Raw genomic sequence first — 23,534 nt, forward strand, 5'->3', positions numbered from 1 at the left:
ATAGGACAATATGAATATGAAATAGGGTATGTATGAATGAGATTTAAACAGTATAAACACAGCTTAAAATCGTAATACTAATAAATTATGAACGAATCAGGGGAAAATGGGCCTACCTAACGTCGGGGCAGTCCTTATAATCCAATATATCGAATTTCGATTTAACGTCCAAAATCAGAAGAATGGACAAGTAGCATGTAACATCATTCACATGTGTCGTCCAGCTTGAAGAATGTTAAATCGTCATAAAGGCACGTCTTCATTCACATACTTCGTCTAGCTTGAAGAAGAATATTAAATCGTCATAAAGGCATGTCTTGCCTTTGTTAGCTTTCTGAACGTCTTTAGTGATTGCTGGTGTCTAGGGTTCGATTAACGCATGCAGAAAAGGCACGATCGAGCCCCCAAAATGTGGGGAAAGGCAACGAGCATAGTTGATAACACACATTTATTACTATTTACAAATATAGATTACATTAGGATTACAATTAATGAAAATGGTATACGAGCGATCGAGCGACGTCTGCTCCGCTCGCCAGCTAATCCTCGTCTTCTCCCGAAGGCGGGAAACGCATGCTGACGCAATGCATACATCACACAGTAGGGGAATATCATGACATAACATTTCCCACATTATCATTTGTGCAAAAAATTGCGAAATGCTAAATCTCAAGTTGAAAAATTAATTTTAAGACTGATCTTACCCTTTTCTGAACTCGAACATTAACTCCGATTGGTCGTTCAACACAAGACTCCGCCTACTAATCCCTCATTTCACAGCTAAAGTTACGTTAAATGTGTCATTGCAATGATTCCTTACTCATTTTTTTACTAACTGTGATTTTTTTCTTAGTCTTCTGTTTATCTCAGAGATTCGTCTCTCCTCTCTCTGCTACTGCTCAGCCACGTTGGCTTTTCTATTTTCTGTCCCCTTTCTTTCCTTTTTGTTTCCCCCAACGCTGTTGGGGTACCCAACGCTGTACTTTTTAAATTCCTCATCTGATGTGGAGGTGCGTTGTTTTGATCCACAGGTACTCCGAAATGTGTCCTCAATTTCACTGGCATTCTGAACCGACCCACCTTCCGCTTTTTCTCGCCTTTCGTTCGGTTCCGCCTTTCGTTCGATGCACGAGTATGGAGTATGATTTTTAATCGATGCACGTCATGCGCCTTTTAACCTCACGACTTGTTCTTAGTTTTACTGTGAAAATTTGTATATTGTTTGTTTAATTATTGTAACAGTTCATACCTATATACTTAATTCAATGTCCGCTAAGAAAAGAAGGCCAAATGTTTCCGGTTTTCAAGACATTTGGACGAATGAATGCATATTCGTACATAAAAAGAGTCGTGTTGCATGCGTATTAGGTCTCTAAGCTTCGTATGTCGCACCTTAAATATACAAAGACATTTTCAAACAAAGCATCAGTCCACATTTCAGAATTCCGATCAGAAACTGTAAGTTATAAAAGCATCGGTTTCTAGTGGATGAAACAAGTTACATTTTCTGCGAAACAATTGTAACTAAAAGCGACGAATGTAGTTTCGCAATTGCTCATTGTGTAGTTGCCAATGGCAAAACTTTCACAGATGGCAAATATACTAAAGAACATATTTTTAAGAACTGTTGAAATTGTTCAGCGGTTTACCAAATCCAGAAACAGTATTACCTTGAATCAAAAAACATGTCGGCTTCTGCCTGAACTACTGAAAGACGAGTAACTGAAATAGCATAAAGTCTAATAACAAAACAGAGTTCTGGAGTACATGAAAGTGTTGCATTTAGAGTTGCGCTTGATGGAAATACTAAAGTGAATGATGTTGCTAGACTTCTTTTATTATTATGTTGTAATTGCATGTTGTTTATTTGATTAAATACGTTTAAAAGATACATAATACATAATATACGTATAATTTAAGTATTTCATTAATATTGATGGGAGTGTTATTTTTTATTTTGTTTATTTTTATAAATAAATGCTTTCAAATAATGCGTAAATCTATAATAAAACTTAAAAAATAATAAAACTATAATATAATAAAACTATATAATATATATATAATATATATTATATATATTATATAAACTATAATATAATAAAACTATATCTATAATATAATAAAACTATATCCGTATATTTGACCTCTAGTCCCTACATCTGCACGCATTGCTGCTGAAATCGAATTGTTTCAGATATTGATTACTGTCCGCCCCCTGAATCATATTGGTAGATTGGTCTGGCACCAAGGAATGGAACAAAAAAATTAACGAAACTGTCATCTCTTTTATAATATCACCTGGACACAAACAACAGCGTGTTCCAGAGTGAAGTAATGGCCATCAAACAAGCTCTACTTACGATAATCCAACAGCAGCAAAGAGACAGCTTCATTGTAACAGACAGCCTCTCCTCGCTATATGCAATTGTGAACCCTGTGCACAGCTCCCCACTGATTGCAGAGATTCAGACACATCTGCGCGACCACAGCCATCTGAACACCAGGATAGGATGGACCAAGGCCCACGTCGGCAACAGGCGAACGAGCAAGCAGATCAACTTATAAAGGAGGCCGCAAGAAACATCAATGCGGAACATATCACCATCCCATGGCCAGTTTCATATTTAAAGAAAAGTCTGAAACACAAGGCAAAATCCATTTGGCAGGAGGAATGGAATACTGGTGAGACAGGACGCCGTGCTCACTATCACGTCCCTACGGTAGACTCAGACCGTCTCACAGTCTCATGCGCAAATGGTCCGATACATTACCGGACACGGTCCTTTCCCCGTGTACTATGAAAAACACGGGATCGCCCAAAACTCACATTGTATATGTGGTGAGATGGATGATCATTATGTTACCCAATGCCCGCTTACAGCAGATCTGCACCTGCCAATTCCAACTATACAAACACGCAGGCTTTCTGCAGATTTATGGTTAAAGACAAACGTAGTGTCCGAAAAATCAACCAGATAGTTGATAAACTCATGAACTTGGGCACAGACTTATGTCTAATCTAAAGCAAACGTGCTAAGATATGATATACAAATGCAAGGTGGAATGTGCAACGCCATTTACCATGTGCCATGTATCGTGTAAACTAAAAACCATGTCGTACAAACTCCATGTATATATAACTATCGGCATGATGTGCTACGAGCAGCTCACAAACTAAAACTGTAAATATTGCAAATGAACTGAGTCAGTAATGAACATTACGCACTGAGGTCAGTTATCGCGCATATAACTAAGCACTTTGAAGCGCGTATAACTGCCTTCAACACAACAGCAATGTGTCAATACTGGCAAATTACGCAATGCAGGACAGTTCATGTACTACGCGTAGTAATACAATCACATGCATATAGCGCGTCCTATTCTAAGGTGCGAAATGTACATAATGGAGAAATGCGCAGATGCAAAATCCTGCAGTAATATGTTAACTGTAAATGCAAAAGTAATCTATGTATATGAGGAATGACAATGCAATCCATTATATGTTTTTCTACATGGTAAATATGTTAATGTAATGATTAAGCAATGTATTATAAGTGTAAAGAACTTCGGTATAGAATAACATTGTAAAGCTTACCGGTTTAATTATAAGGAGTAATGTAATATACACATTCGTATAAGTTAGTCACTATGATTTATCCTACATAATGTTTCACCTGTGCATAACAAATTCCCCTGCGTATAATTTAACACGTATCATGTATATACCCCCTTCTATGTATAATGTTTTTCCTATGTATCACTAATTTCCCTGTGTATAATTTAATGCGCATCCTGTGTTTAATGCGCATCCAGTGCAAAACAACATTATTACAATCTGATGATAATGTATCTGTTACCAGTATACGGTATATTAGGAAAGAAAATTAATGTAATAAGTATTGGCAAGTTAATGTAATGTTAAGGTAAGGCGTTATTTCGTCTTGTCAATCTGATGTGTAGAATATAATGTAATGTGTAAACCATGTATCGCAATATGTAATATGTAGTGTAGTATGTACTGATAAACTATCTTGTTAATTTGATATGTAGTACATTATCTAATACGTAAGCCAAGTATCGTAATATGTAATGTAATCGTAATAGTGTCATATGTATCATAATGTATAATGTAATATGTAATGCAATCGTAATAGTGTCATACGTATCATAATAAATAATGTAATATGTAATGCAATCGTAATAGTGTCATATGTATCATAATATATAATGTAATATGTAATGCAATCGTAATAGTGTCATATGTATCATAATATATAATGTAATCGTAATAGTGTCATATGTATCGTAATATATAATGTAATATGTAATGTAGTCGTAATAGTGTTATATGTATCATAATATATAATGTAATATGTAATGTAATCGTAATAGTGTCATATGTATCATAATATGTAATGTAATATGTAATGTAGTATGTACTGATTAATAAGCAACATGACACACAATGCAAAGCCCAACTGAAACAATGTGAATCCAAACTTTATAATAGTATTATGCATAACGATGTAGGCAGTGTATCGAGCAACGGGTACAATTGGCATGGTCCAGATGACAATTCAATACGCATCCAGTGTATAAAGCCTATCATGGGTATAATTTATCCTGTATAATGCAGTACCTGTGTATAACTAATTTCCTGTGAATAATTTAATCCGTATCGTATAACCCCCTATTGCGTATAATGTTCCTATGTATCATTAATTTTCTCGTATATAATGTAATGTGTACCCAGTGTATAATGATAATATAATGTGTATCCTGTCTCTAATGCGAATCCTGTGCAAAATAACCCTTTCATAATGTACCAATATAGGGTTTATTAGAAAAGAATTTTAATGTAATAAGTTGATGTGAAGTTAATGTAATGTTACGGTAAGGTATTAATTTGATATGTAGTATATAATGCAATGTGTAAATCATGTATCGTAATATATAATGTAATATGAAATGTAAGATAAAGGAGGACGTAGTGCTGTACTGATTAACCCAAATGGTTACTACTGCAAACTGAGAGGTTTTCCTCCTTTTATAATATTTTTAAATCGCGTGCGAGAATTTTCTGGTACTTTCTCGAAATCAAAAAGACATATTTATTTATTTAGTGTTAAATGCACGTGCTCTTGTATTTTCAATTTTCCGGCTTAGCTTTCTTCTTTTAATATTCGTCACGCGTTGCACTGCGCGGGAAATAAAACCATTTAATTTATAATTGAACTAACATTAGCATTTTAAATACCAAATTCGTAACAGTATCAACGTTTTACGCAATCAAAATCCTTGCTGTTCATTGCGCATTTGATATCCTACATTCCGCCTTATCTATGCTACAAACTGTTGCATTCTACGGGTTCTTGGATTGGGAGTGATGGATGACACCTTTTGATGAAGAATGAAAACCGCAATTTATTCGTCAGTATTATACAGGAGAGTCCAAAGGGCACGTTTACAGCCGTCGAAAAAATACGATAAATACGTTGAAACAATCAGTAACACAGCCTTCGGGCTATCAGGCTTTAACGGTGAAGACAGTTTCATGGCAAAGCACTAAAGTACAGCTCCCAACTCGGCTGATCGCTCTCAAGCTAATGTTTGAACTCAAAGCACTAATACTGAACTCAACACATTCAAGATACTTTTCACGATCAATGGCTACTCCACGTACAGGCAGTGCATTTATAGCTTTTGACCTGCCTTCGAGAAGACCACCAAGAGTGGATTCTCGGGAAGACCGGTAAGAATTCGTTCTAGAATGTTCTCTCTCCGTCTTTAGCATATCGACATTTCTGCCACCAAATGGGCGTCTGCGAGGCAAATCCGGTAACCCTGTCCTTCCTTGGCACTTTCTGGCAACCCTTAACTCCTTTTGCGAGGAATCCAGCTTACCGCAGCTGGGCTTTGCTGAACAATATGTATATATTGTTACAAATTTTGTGTATAAATAAATGATTTTAATGCAATTACATGTAAAATTGTTATATTTCTTTTGTATAATATAACGTGAAATACCTAAAGTAGTAAGATATACTGGAAAGGTAAAAATACAGTGCAAGTCCATTAACAATGAACAAATGGGCATCTTAGTAGTTTGGCCAGAAATCGTCAAAACTTGGTGAGCATTTAAGAACAATTTGGTCCGGTCCCTGTATTACCATAGAAGTTATTGTATTGAATAAATGTAATTCATCAACATATTTCCTGCAACCGTAATTCTACTCTCATATTGCCTTCCAGTAATTTCGGGAACCAAAAGGAATTAGAAATATCTCGGTAGCCAGATGCGAACTATGTAAGGCTGGTGAAAGCATCTGCTCTTGGTTGTTGTCAGCTGTTAGCTCAACACGAATTCCGAGAACTATCTCCGGCTTAGATTTGTCTTCAGAGATATACGAGCATTGCGTTTTGTTTAACTGATTGCACTCTGTGATATTAGAAATAGTCCTACAACTATTTCTGTGGAAAGATACAGATATCTAAAGTGTTTCTTTGATAGAAATAAATTTTATCAACTTATCATCGGACCTGTGTTCTTTCACTATATTGCAAACCGTACGCATGTAAAAATATCTATATATCTGTATATCTATCAAAAGCATATATCTCTATATATATAAGAAGTAAGAAATTTAGAACCATACCCACGGAGACTCAAAAGCAATGAAAGAGAATATCAGTAAAATTCAAAATTGCCTATAAATAAATAAAGAAGAAAAGAAAACAACCAATAATCCTCAAAACGAAAAAAATTATTGATACAAATTGGAAATACGAATTAAATAAAAATTTAAATTGGTGAAATATCTATATATCTGTATAATTATCAAAAGCATCTATCTTTCTATATATAAGAAGTAACAAATTTAGAACCATACCCACGGAGACTCAAAAGCAATGAAAGAGAATATCAGTAAAATTCAAAATTGCCTATAAATAAATAAATAAGTAAAAAAAAAAGCAACCAATAATCCCCAAACGAAAAAAATTATTGATACAAATTGGAAATACGAATTAAATAAAAAATTAAATTGGTAGAGGAATGTAATCAAAATCTAATTCAACAATTATCAAGAGAAAGTCTTTTCCTTGGAAAACCACTGCGTTTCTGTTCATACAAAATTATTTAATTATAGCAATTCACTCGAAACTTTTGAGCTCCTGCTCAACGACACTTTCAAAAAGTGTCTAATTCCTTTTGCTTTATTCGACTTCGGGATTTTTCATATATAGGTGTGTTTTTGTATATGTCTTTTGCGTCGAGGAGGAGCTTGGTGACTTTAAGTTTTCTTCTGGTTTGGTGACTTTTCGTTTATTTTTGCATGTTTATGGCAATTGTAAATTTTTCTGGTATTGCATTTCATTTCTTTTGAGTCTTTGTGGATTTCGTTCTAAATTTCTTATTTCTTATCTGCAACTGATTAATTTTCAGCAACATATTGCATAGAAAAATAATGGAATAATTTTCTTCTAAAATAATAAAAAAAAATTTGATATATATATAAATACGAGGATCAGTCAAAAAGCTAGTTTCGCCGCTTAAGGAATAAAAACTGGATAGAAATTTTATAATACCTTTATTTGTATCTTAAAGTTTCATTCAAAGCCTACTTTTCAACTCAATTACTTCGGTTGTTTTAGCATTTGTCGAGGCGTGGTACAAGTTTTTCGATGCCTTCTGCAAAGAAATCCCGTCCAATGCCCGATAACTATTATTGTGTTGCAGCTTTCATGTCTGGTATCATGCAACTGGTATCGTCTTTGGAAGTTCTGCTTTTATGCCACGAAAAACATGGAAGTCACACGGTAAATAGGTATGAGCTATAAGGTGGGTGATCCCACATTTCCCACCTAAACCTTTGCAGGAGGTCGAACGATTGTTTTGTTGCATTCGGCCTTGCATTCTTATGCAGGAACACAATGCCTTTCGAAAGTTCACCCGGCCGTCGATTTTTAAGTGGTTGTCCGAATCGTTTTAGTGTTTCATAATAAGAAGATTAATTTTCATATTCCTCGTTATGAACTCTGTATGCACCAAACCTTCTCTGCCGAAAAACAGCGTCAACATTGCTTCTCGATCAGCTGGAACAGTTGCACACATTTTTCGAGTCGGGAAAGTGGAATGTTTGTACTCGACGGAGGTGATGAGAAGTGGTGAATCCAAGACTCGTCAAGCTTCTTTGAGTAGTGCGAACAGCGGAGTACCTGGACTGTGGCTACCTTCCTCCATCCAGTAACTAGTTTTTTGAGAATTTACTGAGAAGTAGTGGAGGTGCGTCTAAATGTCGAGGAATGACAAAAGTTCTAAGCATAAAACTACTGCTATAACATAGCACATCTCTTACGAACGATGCATGTAAGGCGAGCTGTAGAATTGAGAAGACTTATCTCTGGTCATAGTTTCGACAGAAAACTCATTTCTTTCCTTTTCCTAACGTTGCAGAAATTTCAGCGGACCTTCAAAACGCTTCCTTTATTTTCCTCCATCAGTAGACGAGGCACCCATCGGGTACAAACTTTATGAAATTCAAGCTAATCGGCATTAATTTTATGAACGCTTCCATAAAAATAACCCGTTCATAGATTTCGCTACTGTAATGCGTCTCTTAGTAACAATGCATTCATTCACTCGAGCAGCAATTTGAGATTTTGTGGCAGTTGATAGTGTTCTCTCGCGCTCAGCATCGTCAATATCTGCACGTCAATGTAAACACGTTGCACCACTTCGTGGTAGCTTGACGTGACACTGCATTTTCACCATAAACTGAAATTTTCACCATACAACTGCCGATAAATTTCACATTTCTTTTAGTCTAGAAAAAACGAATCACTGCACACATTTTCAATCTGGACGCCACTTGCAGCTGCCGAGACACGTTTACGACTGATTATTAGATAAACTAAAATTGCATCGTGAAAGCCACTATGTCACACGATAGAGCTAAACGTCTGAACTGGCAAAACCCGAAAACTTTGCCCGAAAATTTCTACGAAGGGAAGCAATTAAATTTCTGACTAACCTACGTGTATATAATATATATCTACGTCAATATTATTCTTTGGGTTTGCATTTATGCAATAGCTAAGGTTGGCCACACATACAACAAACCTAAAATTTCTCACAAAATTGCAGCTCGCATAGGGGTTCGCAATAGACTGAATGCAAACAATTTCGTTGAGAGGTTGATAAAATTTATTTTATGAAAAGAATGATTTCAGAGTTCTCGAATTTTCCACGGAAATACTCGTGCAGGTATTCAGAGTAACACTTAGTACAATCAGGCGTTACACATTAGACTGCTAAGAACGTCAAAGAGGTATTGAAAATGTAGAACATATAATTGTACCGAGGCATTGTTGATGGTGAAAAGTTTAATTCTTTTCACGTTGGATGCAAAATCGGAAGCTGTGCTGTGAAGCATCACTCGGTTAAATTCAGACGACTCAGGCGAACTCAGTTCGCGAAGCGGGCTTCCACGCGTCAGCGCAATCCCGTACTATGTCTTTAGTGATCTCCTAGCTGAAATATGTCTGAGCATAAATGAGTACGAATGTGTTGAACTAGAAAATAGCAATTATGACACTCAAAGTATTTTAAGGAATTATATGTGAGTTGATGCAGGTCTTTCGCATAATCAAGTAAAAAGATTCTCTGAGGAACGTTGTTTCAAGTTCCGCATTGCATTGCCACTCATATGGGTGGAGCATCACTTGGGAAGCGTTTTGAGTGGCTGAAAGAGAGCATCAAAGTAAAAATTATCTGCTCAGTCGGAAAGAAGTGAGTGATAATTATTGAGCTGTCGAATATCTAAGCTTTAATTTAAACTGGGCATTGAGTTTCTTTTTAGTATTTTGTATGTACGTATTCTTAAGCTTGATCAACCAATCACAAAAAGTGATTAAAAGATATTATTATCAGTGGGTGTTCTAGTACCTGATCTATAAGTAGATCACTGGGCGGTAACGTGATAATTTCAGACTGCTTTTGCTGCAAAGAGAAAAGGGACGACACAAAGCGCAAGTTTTTTTTAAGTAGAAAACGCAACAGAAAAACAAGGGAATTACAATTTATACCAAAGCCACCACTCAGCCTAAGCAGTTTTCTTAAAAAGCACACGTCATTACGGATGAACTACGAACGCACTTTATTCTAATTTTAAAACACATGTAACGCAGGACCATACGAAAAAACCAGTAATTAACAAATTGGATATAAATGTTTTAGTAATAGGTATCTCAAACTGCAATTACAATTTTAAAAATTCATATTAACCTCAAATCGAACCCAGTTTTCATGTCAGATGCATTTACTAAAAATTATTTAAAATATTATTGGAATTTGGAGAACTAAGTTCCCTAAGTATTTGACAGTCGAACCTATATAAGCTGCATTTATTCATTTAGAATTAATAAAGTGTTTTTACAGATTTTCTAAAAAAACGTTATCAGATGTAAATGGTAATGCTGATCGGTATCAATGAACAAGAATGTCATGCATTTTTTAAAAAAAATGAAAAGAAATATTTTTGAGGTTTCCTGCGCAAGTAATCCCCAGTTTTAATGTTTGGTACTAATCTACACATGTTTGATGTAATTTAGGACACTCAACTAAATACGGAAAAACGGACTGTGAAAAACTTCATCTGCATTTCATAACTACACTTTTTCTGCTAAATTTTGGGACTTGATTATACAATCGACATTATACAAGCTACAATATAGGTAAAGCAAAACTACGAAAGTAAGATATGTTAGCAATGATTGTAATGCATTGTCATATAAATAATCAAATCTGTAACTTCATATCTTTTAATGAAGATTTATATCAGAGTTTGTAAACTTTCAGAAAAGTTACGCATTTATGTTCTTTAATGGTATAAATATAATAAAGTATATAAAAGTGGACTCAAACCAGTAAAACCTTAAAATTTCTCAAAATTCGTGCCATGATATTTAAATCATAATAATGATAATTAACTGAAGGAAAAATGTATTCACTGACGGCGTAAGATTGCTTCGACGGCCTCTAGTTTCTCAAGCCACTGAATTATAGGATTAGTGCTTTTTGTACTATTAAATACTAATTCTTAATAGAGTTTCAGTCTAGAATATTGTCGCTACTATGTTGAATCATCAGCTCGGAAATCACGCTGGTTTTGTTAACCTCAGATAGCGCAAACAGCGTGTCAACCTTATTTGCAAAGTGCCTTGTGTTCCATATAGGTGATAGTATGACTTACCACCCAAAATTTTAAAGGACAGCAACGCGGGGCGACAGAATGGAGAGTCTGTCATCTCTCTTCCACTACCAACATTTCCTCTACAGAATTTTCATCTCGTTCTATATTTAAAGTGCACATGCCGCAAGCACTCTATGGTTTCTCCGGGATTCGAAACCGGGCACTTGGGTGCAGCAGCCAGCGTCGCTAGCTGCTATCCCAGTTGGGGTGTGATAGAAATAAAATGACCAAGATCAGGCCGGTTTCTCTCATAGTTAAATATGTATAACTGATCTTACTCAAAATTCTGACATGCGCAAAGGATAGAATACTTCAAAATGCAACTGTTAGTGAAACGTTTGAAACTTTTATTTTGTCTCTTGATTTTGTTACACTTAATGGATGTGCATTTACGTATATTCTTGAAAACCCATCCCCACACAAGGATTTTAGAATTCCTTTAAAAATGCCTCAATTTTGCATCATGATGTTGCAGAAGAAACAATCCAAGTACGAAAGCAAACAGTGGAAACAAAAATAAACAAACAAAACAACAAACAAAAAAACTCTAATTTAATTCCAAAGCCCCCGCTGTTCCGAAAATAGACAATCCAGTTTCATTTAAAAAACTGTGAAAAAATACTAATGGTAGAGTTTGTAATAATCATAAGCTATATGTACTGCAAGAGTATGCGGAACAACTAGTAAGTTAAAATTTGGATATGAATTTTTCATAAATTTCAATCTTAATCGGTAAGTGTAATTTAAAAACAAATCCATGGCAGCATCGAATTGAAATCTCTTTCCATGTCAGATGCATTTCATGAAGAAATTTAAAATTGGAAGAACTAAATTTCCGAATTATTTGAGAGCCAAACCTGCATAAGGTGTATTCACTTGTTTAAAAGTTACAAATTTTCTTAAAACTTTCTCAGAGATAAGCGTTAACATTGATTGGTAGCAATGAACGAGAATACTAATCCATTTTAATTTATATTACTTTTATAGTAATCTCTACAAGTCTGGCATAATTTAAGCGACTCAACTAGGTACGGAAAATGGATTGCCACTGTACAAATAGCTAATCTGCATTTTCTTCCAAGACGATTTTCTTAAATTTAATTATTTTAATCAACATGTCTGTAATCAATGTGTGCACTGTTTTAATGACCGAACTTCCCTGAGACTTCGGTCATCATTACACAAGCTGCAATTGAAGTAAAACATATTTCTGAAATAAAATATTCTAAGGACGACTGTAAACTCAAGTCATATAAATAATCAAATCTGTATCTTTAGATCTTTTAATAAAATTTATGTCACACTTTGTAGATTTTTCAGAGGTATTATTCATGTTCGTTTTTAAGGGTAATCAAATAATATAAAACTTGGCTCAAACCAAAAGCCTCTATGCTGCAGCTGCTGAATGCCTGTATTCCAGCGATTATTTTAGTATGAGAAGTTTGTTTCTTTGATTATTTGCCAGGACAAATATGCAGCTTCGTGTACTATTGGAGTACCTGAAAAATAAAATGATTGGGCCTTTTTGCTTGTAGTGGGAGAACCCATCAGAAGCCAAAGGGTAAAATTGCTGAAGATTGGTAGTTTGGTCCAGGTCGAAACACAAGAAAAAATAAGAGAGATTTTCGTAAAGTTAAGACATGTACAGGATTTGCTGATAAAATTATATTAATACTTATTACGTTATATTTTCAAAATGTTTTAATATTTGAAAGTTTATGAGAATGTCTTTACAGTTATTTAAATACATATGTGGATAAAACCTTCCTATGGGGGTTTAGATAAGCGTACCTGAATGAAATATAATTCAACGTTTCAAAGCCTAAGTCAATTTTGTTTTTTGAAAAATTTCAAAATCTTCAAACTGTTAATTGTTTTTTTTTTTCTTTGTTTATTTGTTTCACTTTAAGAATGCGCATTTTTGCTTAATATTGAGAATGTATCTCTAAATAAGGATTGAAGAATAAATTTAAATTCTGGGAAGTTTACATCAAGTGTTAAATCATTTTGAAATACGCTCTAAACCAATTCTCAATTACGTCCTGATAATTTTTGCGGGGATCGGCAAGCAGAAGAAACAATTTAACACCAGCATTACGGAATTTTCCGTACACCTATTGCTACGATCAGCGATCATTTTGACAGCTTGCTCCGAAAGGAAGCTCGCTTTTTGCTAATATCATGCAAATTTAATGCTTATAATGAAACATTTTATTTGTTTAGCAAGTAGAGAAAGTAAACGGAATAATTACATGTAACAAAAAGATAAGTTAATGTAGCAAATCGATGGATAATTTAATTTAACAAAGAGTTAAAAGAAAAAAAATCACTCTAGAAAAAACGGAACTCCCTTTTTTAGCGAGTGTAATTCTGCACTTCTGCTGCTCCCTTGGCAAAGTTCTTGGTGATGAGATTGCTAAATGACCAATAGGCTCGACAAAAGTACCAAAGTGCCTGGTAGGTGAGGTAAGCATCTTTTCAAATTTTGCAGAACATGAAAAAAAAAATTAAGATGATTACTAGAATAACTTCACTGAAGCATACATTAGGCAATTATTTAAATAACTGTCTCATCATTCATTTCATTTCACTTCATTTGAATTCCAAAAACGTTTTAAATAAAGGTTAAAAAACGAGCTTACATGGAAATTCTACGGCTGTTAACACTTTTTTAAGCATCTGCGATTAAACTGACTTAAGTGATTGTGATATTAAGGATAATTTGATATATAAGTTTTTACAAAGTTCATTATTAATCTCAGTTTGAATGAAGAAGTAGAATTTAACCAATTGCGTCGCTTTAGATAAAGTCTCTAGATTCGTCCCATTCTAAAAAAAAATCTTTAAAACCATATTGAAGTGTAGAAAAACTGTTCTGAGAAACAACCTCGAAAATTTCTCTTAAGCAAAATTATCGAGAGATTGTTTCGGAGTTTTTCCCAAATATCAGATTTAGCTTATACAATTTCTTTCGTGATTACAAAATAAATTCACAAATTTTAAACATAATTTTCGTTATTTTTTAATTTCCATCATACATGCTGCCTTATATTTTATGTTTAAATATATTTAAAACATATACTAATTAAATATACCTAGATAATATATTCCAAAGTTTATCTACTCCAAAGGCTGAACCGAGATCTCAAATAAGAGATTACTTGTTGATGAAGCAAAACTAAGCATTCCTTTTCAGAAAAGAATGCTAAAATTTTATTCGTCAACAAATGTTTATATTCCCTTTGTAACATACATTCCACACAAACAATCAAATTAATTGTTCTACGTAGATTGAAGGTCATCGAAAAAATAACAACTCGCCCAATATAGACATATGTAAATATGAAAGTAAGCATACGATTATTGAATTCTTGAGCTTTTCAAATAAATAAATTTTTCATTCATTTCCAGCTGTAATCTTAGGATCAAAAATGAAGGCATAGAAATTCTGAGTTTCGGAAGAGTATAAAAGAGTATAAAAAATTTCTGTTTAAAATTCAACGTCAACTTATCATCGTATTGCCGGAAGTATTATAGGTTCGTGTAATTTTGCCGGCTCCTTGAAAAATTAATCCTAAGGTACATGATAATAAATAATTCCAGACGTGGAAACGTTTCACTATATAATCTAACTTTTACACGATAATTTTATCTGATGCAGCAGTTCTTTTATATAATATAATTTTCACTAACACCTACTTTTCAAGTGTTCTATTCGTATTTGCGCATACCACCTTATATATTGTCTTTAAATATATTTAAATCTTATATTAGTTAAATTTGCGAGAAAATTTATTTGAAAAATTTTCTACTACAAAATCTGAAGCTTATAACTCTAATCAACATTTACTTTAAATTTGAATCACAGAAATTTAGCTCAATTATTAGGTGAGCTCCATAATGTTATACGTATTCAGACATTTGCCTAAGTCTACAATCTGCAAGCCATTATGTTCTCGAAGCTCTGTAATATAGGTAGAACAATTACTTTGATTGTCGCCGGGTGAAATCTGTTGGAAGAGGGATCTGTTCGTTTTTTGACGAATGAAAGCTAAGCATTCTTTTAGCAAATTAAAAGAGTAACTCTTGTCATGCAGATGCAAATTTATTTGCAGCATATTATGATAATTTTAAGCCCTTGAGCATTCTAAATAAAGAAAATCATTCGTTTATCTCCAGCTGCATTCTCGAGTTAAAAAATGAAGGTAAACAAATTCTGAGTTTCGGACGAGCATAAAGTAATTACACATTTAGAAAATTTCTGAAATCTATTAGTATGATTATCTAACTCATAAACCTCGGTAATGTAGCTTTAACAGTAATGTAGCTGATAACATGTTTAACTTTCAACAAAGATTTGTGTTTTTAAATATTTGAAATTTAACTATAACAGAAAACAACCTCATCCTTCAGTACTTTTATTACAAGTCATCTTAGATCAGTGTTACATCTTTTATTTATAAACCACTAGATAGTTTAATGAAATTTAATTGGATTTTATCAAACTCTATTTTTAATTACAGTTAAATAGTTGTCAAGGGCATTAGTTTTACAACAAGTTAAGATAATTTTTCATGTTAGCCGTTAGGGCTCTCTAAATAACCGGAGACCGAAAGTCCCCGAAATGTGTTAAGGGAAAAAAGTGGGATATCCTCGAATTCTCTCCTCCCTCCCCCCCCCCCGAGGTGCTCTTCTTTAAAACTGGGGGCAGAACTCAACAGTGTCCTGTTATTACCTGTATGGGGCACCAGCTTGTTTCCAACGATAGGAGTAATCATGATTCATTGCCACAATGAATTTCGTGGGCTTGATTTGATTCCAATAGATTTGTAAAATCAACAACTACTTTTATTTCAGCAAGTGATCGTTTTAGATCACTGTTAGATCTTCCATTATAAACCACAAGAATAGCTTAATGAAATTTATTTGGATTTCATCAAACTCACTTTTTGATTGCAGTTAAATAGTTGTCAAACGCCTTAGTTTTCCATTAGGTTAAGAAAAGTTTACATGTTAGTCGTAAGGTTGACTGTTCACAGATAATTCAACTTTGGAATACGTTTTACCGAATTCAAGGGGACACAGTTTGCAAATTAGTTTCCCGGGCGGTTTGCGCTACCTCAAGTTAATAAAAGGAATGTGATTTCTGAGCTGATGATGCAGCATAATAGAATCCATTACCAACCAGACTGAATCTCTGTTACGAATTAGCATTTCTAAGTACGAAAGAATACTAATCCTATAAACCTGTGGTCTTTCTATAAACTGGAGGCCTTCGAAACCATTTACGCGGCCAGCGAATATATTTTGCATTCAGTTAATCATTATAGCATTAAATTTTGAGGAAAGAATTTGAAGATATTTTAAGATTTTACGTTTTGAGTGCATTTTCACATTAGTTTGATTACCATAAAAAATGAACATGAGTAACCGCTCTGAAAATTTAAAAACTGTAATACAAAACGTATTCGAAGATTTGAACATGCATAGTTTATTGTTTTTACGACTTGGCATTAAAATCGTTGATAGCATATTTTATTTTCATAATTATGTTTTACTTTTATTTCATCTAGCATACGGATCATTAAAATCTGGTCCACAAATCGATTGCAGACGTGTAGATTAAAAATATTAAATTGAACAAAATCTTGTAACACATTGCAGATCAATTTTGTTTCACAGTCAGAATAATATTTCCGGATTTCGTACATTCACGTAAATTATGTGATACATATAGATATTAATATAAAATTTTTAAAACTGAAACTTTGTTGCGCAAGAAATCTCAATTATCTGTTTCAATTTCTGTTCAATCAAATTTCTCTTTCTAAACAAATGTCTGATATTATTGTTCATTAATCGACATTTATGTGTAAACCTTTATAAGATTATCTGTTACAACCCTTTAGTAACTCTGAAGCAAATGAATGGAACGTATGCAGGTGGGACTGTCAAATACTTCGGAAATTTAGTTTTTCAAACTTAAAAAATTTCAAATTTCTTCATGAAATGCATCTGTCATGGAAACAGGTTTCGCTTCCATGATGATATCCCCCCCGGGGGTCGACGTAGAGAATTCTGCGAAACTACTGGCTAGGATCTGTACTGTCTGTCTACGGTAAGAACAGCTCTCGCCAGTTTGTCTGCGGCTGTCTGTTGCCATAGAAACGAGCCGTGACCCATTTTTCGTAGGGGTGTCTTGAAGATTTACTTCTCAGTTTGCCAACTTGGCATATTTAAAGATGATTTGGCGATATTCACATTTTGTTTTAGTTTCAAGTAAAATGCTTGTTGACCCTTTGCGTCGACCCCGACATTAAATTTCCGAAAATGAAAATTGATGGCGTAAATAAAGTTTTTGCAGTTAAGGAACGGTCTTTGATTTTGCCGAGTGAGGTGCGAGTCGCTGAATTTGCCATCTTTCTAGATGTACAATGAGTAAAAATATATCAAAATAACTTGTAGGGAAATGCATTTAAAAATCCGTGCTTATTTTTGAAGAAAAATGCTCTCAATAAATACTTTTTGCGAACATTTCTTCTTTTCCCATACCTTCAAACTAAACCAAAAGCTGGTCAATTGAATGACGAAAGGAAGCGAAGGTAAATTAAAATCAAAACTGTTTTTACTTAATTACCAGTGGTTTGGGTTGGTTTATATGATTACGAAAAGCCTCCAAGGTTAAATGCCTAAGAGGAGGGATGCATTCGTGGAGGGCTTGCTAAGGAAAACTGCCTCGTATACACGTTACACATGGGGAAAACACCCATGCAGCCAGCCCGTTCACGGGATTCAAACCTCGGACCGAACTACAAGTGTTCAGTGACTTTACCGATCGGCCGCTGCTGGGCCTCTTAATTACCAGCGCCCATTTATGCATCATGCTGCTTTTTATAGACACTGTAATAGCTTGTAACATAATAAAATGTTAAAATCAGAACAAAATTAAGGTCTCTTAAATTATTCAGTTACCTATTTTATATTTAAAATTATACGAAATTTATATAATTATACAAAATTTGGCTTTTATAACTGCAGTGAGCATTGTTCATTAATATAATTTTGTATTAATATTTTCATAATAAAACAAAACTTATTTAATTTCAATTAAAGATTAAAAATTATTTTTTAAGCAAATTATACCATGGCTTGTGGGTCCCCAAGAACACAGTAATGGGAAATGAAGCAACCATTCAGTGTTCTTTATTATCCACAGGGGGGGGTTTCGCCTCTGCCGAAGGCTCATTGTTGCCCACTTTTGGTAATCTTTCATTTACATAGTGGCAAAGAAAATATTGAACCTAGAAATATCCTTACAACTTGACAAAGCTATCAGATGAAGAAGAGGAATGCCTTCGTGGAGGACTTTGGTATAACATCTGAAAAGTCATCTAGTCACTGTCGCAAGATTCCGTTTCTTCTGAATCAGAATCAGAATCGCTGCTGCCAGTTTGAATTATTAATCCATCCACTATCTCTTCTAAAAGTTCGTCCTTGTCCCAATAATAATTTTCAAGTTTTTCTACGTGGTTGCAGTGCGCCTGCCATTCTTGAGAAGTGACTTCATCCAAAGCTTTTTGTGTTAAATTTTTCAAATTTTCCAAGCTTAAGTCTCCAGTCACATTCCTTTCCCTGATCAGTCTTTTAACTGATGACCAAACGTATTCAATTGCGTTTAGATCACAGTGGTAAGGAGGGAGACGTACAACATGATGCCCATTTTCTTTTATGATGTTGTCAATTTTATATATTACTTTTTTAGGACGATTGCATTCTATTAAGCTGAACAGTTCCGCTTTTCGCATTTTGGGATCGGAGCATATCGTCTTCTTCATCAGCCAATTTACCATTGTTTGCTTTGTAGCATATTTCGTGGGTGTCGGATCTTCAATTTTTGTGTGATACGGGGCATTATCCATGCATACCACACTTTGAGGTCGTAAATTTGGAAGAAGCTTTTCCTACACCCATTTTTCAAAATTTTCATAGTTCATTTGCCCATGGTAATCCCCGCTTTGAGCTGATGCTTTATATATAAGTTGGGCACCTGGAATAAATCCTGCGGAAGAGCCAGCATGGACAACAATCCTATTTTTGGAACTGACATTTATCTGTGCGCCCAAAACCGTATCATGCTGCCAACATTTCTTAAAAGTTAAATTGCTGTCAATCCATGTTTCATCGATGTAAACGATGTGGCGTCCACTTGCTCTGAGTTTCCTCATTTCGCGTAAATAATTGTTCCTCCAAAATACAATGTGAGGTCTTTCGATAAGAATTTTTCTTTTGTTAACACACTTCCTTGCAGCGAAAATTCATCGAACGCCAAACTTTGCACAATGAGTCTTTTTGCCACGGGAAGTCTATTTTTTGCCTCAAGACAGGCAATAATTTCCGCACAGATGGCACTTTCTTTTCTTTGATGTAAAAGTCTTGTATAGTCTGCCGTATAACGCATTTGTCAAAATCGTCAATTTCGCACTTATGATTAGCAGGGCTTTTACGTTTCTTTCCAGGCGTATTTAGAAGTTGATCTTGCCCCATTGTTGATACTTCGCGCTTAATTTTTTTAATTGTATACTCCAATACTCCAGTAGCTTGCGATGTTCTCTTCAAAACTTGAGGAAGAGGAACTACTAAAGAGTTCGCCGAAGCTTCAGAAGCGCAAAATTCTGCGACATTGTACACTATTTGACGTGCCTGAGACTTTAAAGGTTGACCTTTCTTAAACTGGAAGGGCATTTTAAAAAATTGGCGATTAACAAAGCACTACGAAATTCAAGCTAAATAGAAGCAAATTTGAACAAATACCAGTACAAAAGATATAACAACGAGAATAAAAATAGCTAATAGTAATAATATAAGGCTTAAGAAAAGATGCGTGCAGCTGGAATGAAACTAAGAAGACGAATGATAAACTCTTTTCCCTTCAGCCAACAGTCGCCAAAAACAAAATAACAATAAAGCAACCCTTGGTTCGTCCCTATTTGAAATATACTAGCCCTGTTGCTATAGCGACCGCCACCCGCCAGACACCGTGGCGGGAGGTGTTCTTACCGTAGACAGACAGTACCTAGGCAGTCTCGGCCACGGGGGTATAAAATTTATGAACTTGGTGGTTCTGAAGGCTCTGGGAAAGGTCACTCATTGGCCGGCCTCGGAGTCTGGCATGTCCTAGCGCGGCGTGGTGCTAGTAACCCGGGGGTTATCCCCCGGGGTCGTTGGGTAATGTCCCGCTGCGACGGGCTCGCCCGAGCGACTGGCAGGAGCATTAGACGACCGGTGCTGCCTGGTGTCTTATCCAGGTGGTGCGCGGCTCTACTGGAGGGCAATAGTGGAGGTTGAACCTCCACGACGTGCCCAAAGGTAGAGTCGACCTGTAGTGAGATTAAGTTCCTCGGAGCAGGGCAGCCGAAATGCTATAGTTCCATGATGATATGGATTCTCAAAATTACGTTTAGAGCTTGAGAAGGTACTTATTATGAAGAATGTTACAACTAATCGTTACTTACCAGTTTTTTCGTACCATCTTGCGCTCTATGTATTTTATACTTGCATACGCCTTTATAAATCACCAGAGTATTCCTGAAACCTTTTAAAGGAACCTGCGTTGCTTCTTGTAGGCAGAGCGGTGGCTTTCGAATAAACTTTTGTTCTCATTTCTTCTGTTTGGTTTTGTACTTGAATGTTTTCTTCGGTTTCTCGTTACCTGGAAAAGTTATTAGGGACGTAACTCAGGAATTTGATTTAGTGCTTGTTTGACGATGATCCAACACATAATATAAACTTGACAGAGATTCAACGAAATTCTAAAATCCTTATCTAGAGGTATATTCTCGATATTAAGGTTTAATGCATGTTCCTCAAGTGAAACAAAATTAGCAGTTTGAAAATTGCTTATCTTGGGGCTCCCAACTGCAGGTTAAGCTTTACGCTTCCTTTCTTATTTAATAAAAAATATGCTTAATAAAAAATTATTTATGCTTTTAAAATTTTAATTATGTTTCATTCAGGAACGCTTTTCTAAAGCCCCACAGGAAGGTTTTATCTATATGAGAATTTAAATAACCGTAAAGTCTTTCTGATAAACCTTTCAAATGCTAAAACATCTAAGTTCCAGGTGTTAAGAGTTAAAAGAGTTTTGTCAGCAAATTATCTATATTTTTTAACCTCACGAAGGTCCATCCTCTTTCTAGTTGTGATTTGGCATGGATCAAACTACCGATGTTCACAAATTTACCACTCGGCTGCTTCTGGATACCCCACTATAAGCAAAAAAATATTATCTAGCAATCGCATTCGTTTTGGTAACCTGAGAGACTGCAAACCTTCTGGGAGCCTAATTTGCAAACTGTATTAACCTGAGTTGAGCAAACTTTATTACGAAGGAAAACAACCTGTAAAAATGTGAACACTCAACCTAACAACTAACGTTCAAAATTATCTTAACCTTTTGAAGAAATAGTGCCCTTAACAGCAATTTCTTTATATTATAAAGCAAGTTTAGTGAAAATCTAAATAAGTGTTGCGTCGTTCTTTTGGTTTATAACAAAATACATAACAAAAATCTAAAACTATGATTTTTTTGTAATAAAAATATTATGACCAGGACGAAGCTATTTTTCTTGTAGTTATATTTCAAATATCTATAAATACAAAGTTTTATTCAAACTTAAATATGTTATCGGTTTTCAATACTGTTAACTCTTACATAGCTTACGAGTAACACAGCCACTATATAATTTCTTTCCTGAGGTGGATTTAGCAAGAACATCCTTGTATTGAAAAAGTGGCGATCATTCCACTAGACGAGCTAAATTCCTACTTTTAAGCTCTGCCACACTGAGTGTAAATTTGTATAACGTTCTGATCTGAGCAAAAATGGATGGATGAGCAAAGTAGGATAGATCACCTCGAAATGCAGAAGTTAGAGAAACTTATGAATAGTTATTACACATTTTCTAAATGTCAAATATTTTTATGTTCGTTCCAAACTCATAAATTGTTTGCCTTCACTTTTGAACCCAAGGTTGCTGCTGAAAAAAATAAATGTTTTCTTTTTCCTTATTTAAAAATCACAAAGACTTAAATTGCTCATAATATGCTTTAAAGAAATTCGTTTCCTTATGAAAAGATTTACGAGTTTAATATACAAAAAGCTGAAATTTTATTCATCAGCAAATGAACATATGATTACAGGCTCAAAACATCGCGGGAAAAATATCCTCAAGGGGAAAGCAAAGCAAGGCGAAAACTTCGCCGTAGAAAATCATCATGGAGGAAAAAAGCATGGAAAAAATATCGCAGTTCTAGAACATTGCGGTACAAAACATCGTCGAAGAAAATTAAGCGGTTCAAAACTTCGCAGTTTAAAAACATCATCGTCGAAAATATCGCCTTAAAAAGTAAAGTAACCTTCAAAACCATCGCCTGACGGCCGCGTTTAAGAGGTACTAATGCTTATTCGCGGATTGATTTTTAAGCGCGAATAAGAATAAGAATATTTTTACCTCTATATTTCATAAATTTGGATTTATTAATTTTTTTGGCTAAAAATGCAAGATGGAAAATTTTGCATTCGTAAGCTGAAAATAAGTAGAAATTTCATGCTATGCACGACTACGTACTTAATGCCACGTTTTCAATGGAATTTAAATTTATGTAGTTAACTATTAAAAAGTCATTATTGAATTAATTTCTTTTATAAAGTTATATTGGCAGTTCTTCATGCAAATTATAGTTTAAAACATTAGAAAACGGAAGATGAGTAATTGGATTACATTACCTATAAAGTGTTTATGCAGCAATTACCAATTTGTTAATATGATACTTTTTGAGTAAAAATTAAGTTTTTTATTTCTGTTTATTCGTCTTCCTAAAAGTGTAATTAATCCTTTTATATACAGCCTCGTTTGGATGTTGCTGCGATTCGTTAGTTATCGTGAAACATGTCGGTTGGAAACTACGTAATATTTCAGCACGGAATTTGGATTTATTGGGTTACTGCAAATTACATTAGGGCTATCTGCCTAATGTAATTTGCAGTAACCCAATAAATCACCACAAAGAATCGGGAAGCCTTTGTGGTAAACGTTCTCAGAAAATGCCTCGTACTTACATTATATATTAAGAAAACCACAAAAATATAAAGTGAGTTCGTGCGCTAGGGAAAACTACCAGCTTTCCGCGATCATACCCATTTGAATAGATTATTAACGGCAACACATTCATTTTCATACGATTTATTACGAAAGTTCAAATTTAAAATTAGATCTATAAAAT

At 34.6% G+C, this 23,534-nt stretch overlaps 1 pseudogene; it reads right to left on the bottom strand.

Annotated features, from left to right (window-relative positions):
* Positions 1 to 18,643: 18,643 nt before the first annotated feature.
* On the bottom strand, positions 18,644 to 19,966 carry LOC146997113 (uncharacterized; annotated as a pseudogene).
* Positions 19,967 to 23,534: the final 3,568 nt, after the last annotated feature.

The sequence above is a fragment of the Stegodyphus dumicola genome, chromosome 5 (genome assembly GCF_044657685.1).
Source record: "Stegodyphus dumicola isolate Sdum_Otavi_A_Nest chromosome 5, ASM4465768v1".
Classification (NCBI taxonomy): Eukaryota; Metazoa; Arthropoda; class Arachnida; order Araneae; family Eresidae; genus Stegodyphus; species Stegodyphus dumicola.